The 7,697-nt window shown below is 42.9% G+C and overlaps 1 protein-coding gene across 1 annotated transcript in view; it reads left to right on the top strand.

The window, feature by feature from the left end:
• Positions 1-32: 32 nt before the first annotated feature.
• The window catches only part of LOC112399545 (polycomb protein SCMH1-like), a gene marked incomplete at its 3' end in the record, with an annotated part of 97,389 nt that continues 89,724 nt past the window's right edge, over positions 33-7,697 (top strand). The window contains exon 1 of the mRNA XM_024744767.1: positions 33-111. The remainder of the gene's footprint in view (positions 112-7,697) is intronic.

Genomic DNA, 7,697 nt, shown 5'->3' with positions numbered 1-7,697 from the left:
CCGGAGCCGCCCCCGCCCGCCCCCTCCGCGCGTCCTCCCTAGCTCGCTGCGCAGCGGAAACATGGCGGCGGGCAGGGAGTGAGCCGCTCCGCGTCGTCGCTGCGCCCGCAGGTAAGCGCCTCGGCGGCCGCCTCCGCTCTCCCGGAAAGCCCGCGCCCTGAGGGGCTGGGCCGCCAGGGGCCGCCCCGGGTGAGAAGGAGGCGCCAGGACCGGCCCGGCCGCTGCCCCCGCCCCTCGGGCCCGACTGTCCGTCTGTGTGTCCCGGCCGGTCGGCCTGTCTGGGGTCCGAGCGCGGCCGTCCCCCGCCGTGTTCTTGGGCCCGGAGCTCCGGCGGCTCGTTCTGCTTCCGCGGCCGGGCCAGCGGGGCCCAGTGTCCGGCCCGCGGCCCTGACTCAGTAGAGGCGCCCCGGGGGCCCCGCGAGGGAAACTCAAGGACACGGGGACCTCTGGAGGGTCCGCATCGCGGGCGGTCCGAACGGCGGTCTCTCTGTCCTGACCGGCGGGGCTGGGTCGGCCCGAGAGTGTTGGCTTTGGGCCGAGGGCCGGGAGTCGGAGGGGCTGTCAGTCGGCTCGGACAGGAGAGCTGAGAGATGCCTGTGGATCCTCGCCGGCCGGATCCGGTTCGGGGCGGGCGAGGACCGAGGTCGGCGGACAGCGTGGCCCATCCGAGGGTCGGGGGTGCGAAGGGCGGGGAGCTGTCAGCAGCGGTCCTCCGGGCTGGCTCCGGCGGCTGGAGCTGCGCCGAGACAACTCACGTGTGCCGCCGGAAACGGGCGCGGAAAGCAGGTTTCCAACCTCCGACGGGGGCGGGAGCCGCCGGGCACCGAGGTGAGCCAGCGGCCAGGAGGGCTGGACACGTGGGCACAGCTGTGGGCCAGCCCCGGAGGAATGAAAAGGGGTTTCCTGGAGATGAGTGAACCCCAAAACATCTCCAGACTGGAAGGGAATTTAAAAGTCATCCAGGGTCCCTTTCCCTCATCCCATACCAAAGTAGCTTTGAAAATCCCAAATTCTACCCTAATAATTTGACAAGTCTGAACATCTCCTCCAGTGATGGGAAACCGATCTCTTCCCAAGGAAACCCAAAACCTATTAAGTTTCTGCAAGAAGCTCTTTCGGCCCCAAGGATTGACCTGCTTAAATATAAAGTACTCTATTCCGTTTCTCATTTCTGTGCCGTGTTTTGAACTTAAAAAAAAAAAAAAATCTAGTACTGTTTGTTTAAACCAACTAAAAGAGTTATTATTTTGTGGAAAATATGGGGTTTTCCCTCATTTTTTAAAATGTCTATAAACACTTTATCAAATGAGCAAATGTATATCGATTGGAATGCACCATGCAAATAGAAGAGCTTATTATTTTTTACACTGGGAAAGAATTGAGTCTGGCATCCCTAGTTTGATGCCAGACTGCAATTTAATATTTAGTTGGAGAGGGAAATGCTTTATTACATTGAACTCTTTGCTCTCTTTCTAACTGCCAACACAAGGCCCAAAATTACTATGAAAAGAACATTTTTTTGTTGTTGCTCATATACCAGCATTATTTTTTACTTGCCTCTTTATCACTGAGCCTTGGTTTGTGGGGTTAAGTTTTTAAGTAGTGTCTTTACCAACAACTTAAACCCCTGCCTAAGCAACCCTGCAGGTTAGTAATTTTTTAAGCTTAGCAGAGATGTGATGACCTTGTAGATAAAGCGCCAAGCTCTTGTATCCAGGACGCTGTTTATATTCTAAGCAAAATTTCACTGTTTTTATAACATAGACAAGCACATAACATAGACAACACAGCGGTCAGAATTAGTTCTTTATCCTTATATCTTCATTTTTTTCACTTGGTCAGTGGTTTTGAAGTTTCTAGCACACGTCAAGTTTTGATTTCTGTTATGTTTGTTGGGTAAAACTTTGTATAGCATCATTCTTTACAGAACCGTGCAGACTCAGGAAAAGCTCTGGTTCCTTCCCTTCAAAGGACTTGGAGTTAATGGTAGGAAATACTAAAAAACGCTGTGAGAAAGCACTGGTGTGAATATCCCACTGAAAATGTAAACTCAACATCTAACATTTACTCTATACTTAATGTGTCTATTATGTGTCAGGCACTATGCTATGTACTGTGTTTAGCTGGGTAGACAGAGATGAATAAGATACATTTCCAATCCTTGTGAAATTGGTAAATTAGATGCTGAAATAGGTCATCTCAGAATAAAAGGTGAGAGCTATGCCTGTGATGCTGTGGTTGCATCAAGGGGAGGGTGCTTAGACTAGTCCGGGACTTGAGGGAGGGCTTGAGGAAGACATGACACCTGACCCAAGTCTTAAATGGTACGTAGAAGTAAGTCAGGCAAAGATGAGTAAAAAATGTGCTTCAAACAGAGAGAATAGCTTGAGTAAAGGCATCAGTGTGAGAAAAGGAATGGCTTGCCTAGAGAACCACAAGCAGTTTGGGACTGCTAAGAAATAACAATGAAGATATAAGTGGTAAGTTGTGAGGCCAGAAATACAGTACAAGGCCATGTCATGGTAGACCCTGTATGCATAAGTATCTTGAAATGAATTCAATGAGTGACTTTTTTTTTATCACTGAAAGGTTTTTATAGATATGCTTAAATAACGTTTTTTAAATGTGGTTATAGGGATGAGGAGAGAGGGATGAAGTTGAGAGAATCTGTGAGGCTTTATGATTGATTGCGTGTGTAGATCAGAGGGTGAGGAGTCCAGGGTGATGCTCATGTTTTTGGTTTGGGTGACTAGGGGGATGATGGTGACATTAACTGAGACAGGAAACACTGGATAACGATTTCAGTTTGGGACTTAGAGGTTCTGTGATTTCTTGAGTTAGGTCAATGAGCAAATGTAGAAGTAAGAGAAAAAAAAGGTTGTGGTCAGAAAGTGGAATATTAGAGTTAAATTGTCTGATGTGGAGCTCTTCTAGGTGACAGCTCGGTCTCTGTGTGTGAGATGCTGAAGTACAGCAGAGGTGAAGGTCGGGTGAAGCTGAGTATGACAAGGAACTGCGAGGCTATTGTATTGAACGAGTCTTCTGCATGGATAGTGAAATGATTTAGGATGCCAGGATGCAGGGAAGAGAGGGATTGTGACCCAGGTGCAGTGAATATAGGGGATTAATCGGGAGGGTGGTAGATGACAGATGAGGAGGAGGGGTAAGGAGTGATATAGCCAGGTGGTGGAAACCTCAGAGGAGGAGGAATTTTTAAATATAAGAATGGAGAAGTAATGGTTTTTGACTTTTCCTTCCTAGAAGCAGGATTCTGATCTCTTCATCTTTATTCAGGTCTCATATTAGTCATTCTGTTGGCTCTGAAGAATCTGTTCTAACTCTTGGAAAGTAGGAGGGCAGATATCCTATATCGAATCCTTTCTGCTGCTACTTAATGACGAAGTCCATGGAGGTTTTTTTTCCCTGATGGTCAGTGGATAGATAGGAAACAATCAGTAGTGAGGATATACTCATGGTTTCTGGGAAGAGTATAGTGGCAAGAGCCTAGGCTTTGGGTTAGAAAGGTGGATTCAAATCTAGGCTATGTCACTTGCTAGCCTTAGGACTGTAAGCAAATTGTTTAACCTCTGTGACTTTCAGTGTCCTTATGTGTAAAAAATAGATTTCTACTTCATGGGGTGTCACAGAGGTTACATGAAATAATGTGTGTGTGTGTGTGTGTGTGTGTGTATACACACTAGAGAAGCAATTGGCACTTAAGAGATGCAAAGTAAATGTTAATTCTCTTCCAACTACCTTTAAGGGACTTAAGCTCTGATGGCAGAAATGAAATTTTTTCATGCTTACCTAAATTGTAAGGCAATAAGTACTCTAAGGGAGGTAAAGCAAAGTGATATAGGAGTTCAGAGGATGGAGCCATCATTTCTCAAAAGTTGGAACAAGGTTAGGCTTTACACTCAAGATGAATTTTATTTGAGCCTTGGAGAACAAATTTAAATAGATTAAATAATTTAGGTGGAGCTCCAAAATGGGGAAATTATAGGATATGTTTTTAAAAATTGGTAGTTGCCAGAGGTCAAGTATTGTATTTGTGTAAGTCAGTAAGCCCACTAGAGAGGTGGGCTGGGGCCATAGTATTAAAGACCTGAAACTTTGGAATTTGGACTTGATTCTAGATATACGAGGGAGCCATAGATTGTATATCCTCCCTTTCTACCTCAGTTTCCTATCTGTAAAATCTATAGGCATTAATTTAGACACTTTGGATTTGTGTTTGAAATAAACCAAGTAAATTCACATTTGAAAATAAGTTCCTATGTAGACCAGCTTTCAGTTAAAAAAATAACTACTAGGATTTATTTTGTAGTTGTAGCTTAATCTTTTGCAATAACCTTGTTTGGTAGATAGGCTTAGTGGAGTTAAAAAAAGACATACAAGATCTCACTGGTAGAAAGTGACTAAAGATGTTCTCATTTCAAATTCTTTCTTATACTGCCATACTGATTTAGATTTGAAAAATATGCCTGGTTCCTCAGTGTCACTGACTATTAATAATACAACCCAGGGCTGGTCACTTTGCTTCTGTGATCCTCAGTTCCCTCATTTATAAAATGAGGGAAGGTGTAGGTGTAGGGCTTAACACTTTACATAATGTGAATAAGTACATACTCAGATGTTGCCCCCACCCCCTGCAATCTGTAAATGAGGGAATTTAACCAAACCATTGTCAAGACCTTAGTGCTAACTCCCTAGCTATCAGGGAACTGCTAGAACTAATTATTTTGATAACCTTTGGCCATATAAACCCAGCAAGTCTTATCCTCTGTTACCTTTGTCCCAGCTCCTCCAATCATATGTCTTTCTTCTGTACTGTTATTCCTGTGCTGACTTGGCTTCCTCTTCCTCTCTCCCAATCCTACTTTTTTGCTCCCTTTCAAACCTTTTCACTTGTTCTCTGAAACTCCTGTTTTCTACACTGTTGACCATTTTATGGGATGTTTTAATGTGTGTTCTGGCCTTAAATGGAAGCCAGGAGAGTAAGATCGCTTAATCTAGCCCTTCTGAATGGGTGCAGCTCATTCTCCCAGACCACTCCTTGCAAAAGGAGAGAGACAAGGATGACTGTAATTTTTTATGCACCACTATTTCATACATTTCCAGACCGCTGCTTCTCTGCCTTCTTAAAATCCCTGTGCTCTCTGGCACAAGATGCTATACCACTCTTGTCTTCTTATATAATAGATCTTCTCTGTCATTTAGGACCTAACACACACAGTCTTCCTTTCCATCTCAATTTTTGGCCTTACCCTGAGTGACTTCAGTACTCACATGGATGATCGTTTCTTCAACACATTGACCTCTTCAACTGAAGTGATCATCATTTTAGCTAATCAGCTTCCATAGTCACACCATGAGCTTTGTTCTCATGCAAAGATGGCCCACCTCTGAAATTATAAATGAAGACATGCAGATTTGTTCAAAATTTCTTCTTCTGCCTGACCTTTGAGGATCTACTAGATCTTTTCTTTGCCCACCAAGGCCTGTCTTCACTTCCTTCCCTATCCAGCTTAATTTTCTTAGTCTCTTGCTATTTCATTCACTCTCTTATCATTATCTTTTATTCCATTGCTCTTTTGTCCTTCTGTCCCTGTCTGGGCAAAATCCCGAACTAATCTCTCTCTTCTTGCCTATACTAGCTCTACTGAGCCCTGCTGGAAAAAACATCACAGTTATACAGATTGCTGCCATTGGGGAGATGGGAAGATGAAGAAGGATAGGTGATTACAATTGCACGTTATTGAAGTATGTCACACATTTTTCTTCTTAATTTGAAACATACAATAACCCTGTTAGAGAGGATGCCAGATCATTATAAACTCTATTTACTGATAAGGAACTGAGGTGTAGGTGGATTAAATGATGTGCTCAATGCCAAATAGCTAGTAAATGTCAGAATGACAACTCAAAACGAGGTCTTCTTACTACAGATTCTGTGTTTTGTCCGGAATGACTCATTGCTTCCTATGACTTCCTTTTTAAGACTCTGTGCTGTCTGAACCTCCTGCTGGTTCTGTTGTAAGTTGTAATATATTAATTTCCTTCCATTTTAAATTATATAAAGGCTGATGCATTATTTTCCCCTCTGATTTACTATAGTTGTTACCATTGTTAGCTTTTAAAATTGAAGCGTATACGTACTGTATATTCATTTTAATCACTATGTCTATTGCTCATTGATGTATTATGGGCACATTTCTAAATGTTTTCTTATTTAGTAGAATTGCTTTGCACTCACTTTTGTAGACTTTCCTCTGGGGCATTCAAACATGGTGGAACTAGAGGCTGTTTTAGTCATTATGTTCTGCAAAGTATAATAGAAAACATGCGAGCCAGCATACTTGTTCTTGGAGATATTTAAGAAGAGAGCAGACAACTGTTTGTCTTAGGTGATTTAAAATTTTGGACTTGCAGTCCTGATTTTTTGGTGCTCTGTCTTATCTCCAGTTATCTCAAGGGACTGCCAGAAAGTCTCCAAGCTAAATTAAATTTATTTCTTTAAATATAAAAGTTTGTAAAACCTAATAGGTGGGCTTCCCTGGTGGCGCAGTGGTTGAGAGTCCACCTAACGATGCGGGGGACGCGAGTTCGTGCCCCGGTCCGGGGAGATCCCACGTGCCACAGAGCGGCTGGGCCCGTGGGCCGTGGCCGCAGGGCCTGCATGTCTGGGGCCTATGCTCCGCGGCAGGAGGGGCCGCAGCAGTGAGAGGCCTGCGTACCGCAAAAAAAAAAACCTAATAGGCATAGAGGGTCACAATTCCAAAATAAGAGCTTAAAACATTGTCTAATTTCTTTATGTGTGTTTTTTCAGTTTTTCATTCAACAAATATTTATTAATGTCTGCTAACTGACAGACACTGCTGTGTACAGTGACAAAGATGGAATTCACCTGTGAAGCCATCTGGTCCTGGACTTTTGTTTTTTGGGAGTTTTTAAATCACAGATTAAATTTCAATGCTTGTAACTGGTCTGTTCATATTTTCTATTTCTTACTGGTTCAGTCTTGGGAGATTGTATCTTTCTAAGAATTTGTCCATTTCTTCTGGGTTGTCCATTTTATTGGCATATAGTTTCCTGTAGTAGTCTCTTATGGTCCTTTGTATTTCAGTGGTGTCATTTGTAACTTCTCCTTTTTCATTCCTAATTTTATTGTTTGGGCCCTCTCTCTGTTTTTCTTGATGAGTCTGGCTAAAGGTTTATCAATTTTGTTTATCATTTCAAAGAACCAGCTTTTTGTTTCATTGATCTTTTCTATTGTTTTCTTCATCTCTATTTCATCTATTTCTGCTCTGATTTTTGTGATTTTTTTCCTTCTACTAACTTTGGGTTTTGTTTGTTCTTCTTTCTCTAGTTGCTTTAGGTGTAAGGTTAGGTTCTTTATTTGAGATTTTCTTATTTCCTGAGGTAAGCTTGTATCACTCTAAACTTCCCTGTTAGAACTGCTTTGGCCGTGTCCCATAGGCTTTGGATTGTCGTGTTTTCATTTTCATGTGTCTCTAGGTATTTTTTGATTTCCTCTTTGGTTTCTTCAGTGATCCATTGGTTGTTCAGTAGCATATTGTTTAGCCTCCACATGTTTGTGTTTTTTGCATTTTTTTTCTTGTAGTTGATTTCTAATCTCATAGAGCTGTAGTTGTAAAAGCTGCTTGATATGATTTCAGTTTTCATTAAATTTACTG

The sequence above is a fragment of the Neophocaena asiaeorientalis genome, unplaced genomic scaffold (assembly GCF_003031525.2).
Source record: "Neophocaena asiaeorientalis asiaeorientalis breed wild unplaced genomic scaffold, Neophocaena_asiaeorientalis_V1.1 scaffold478, whole genome shotgun sequence".
NCBI lineage: Eukaryota > Metazoa > Chordata > Mammalia > Artiodactyla > Phocoenidae > Neophocaena > Neophocaena asiaeorientalis.
This window is presented reverse-complemented; position numbering and strand designations above follow the sequence as displayed.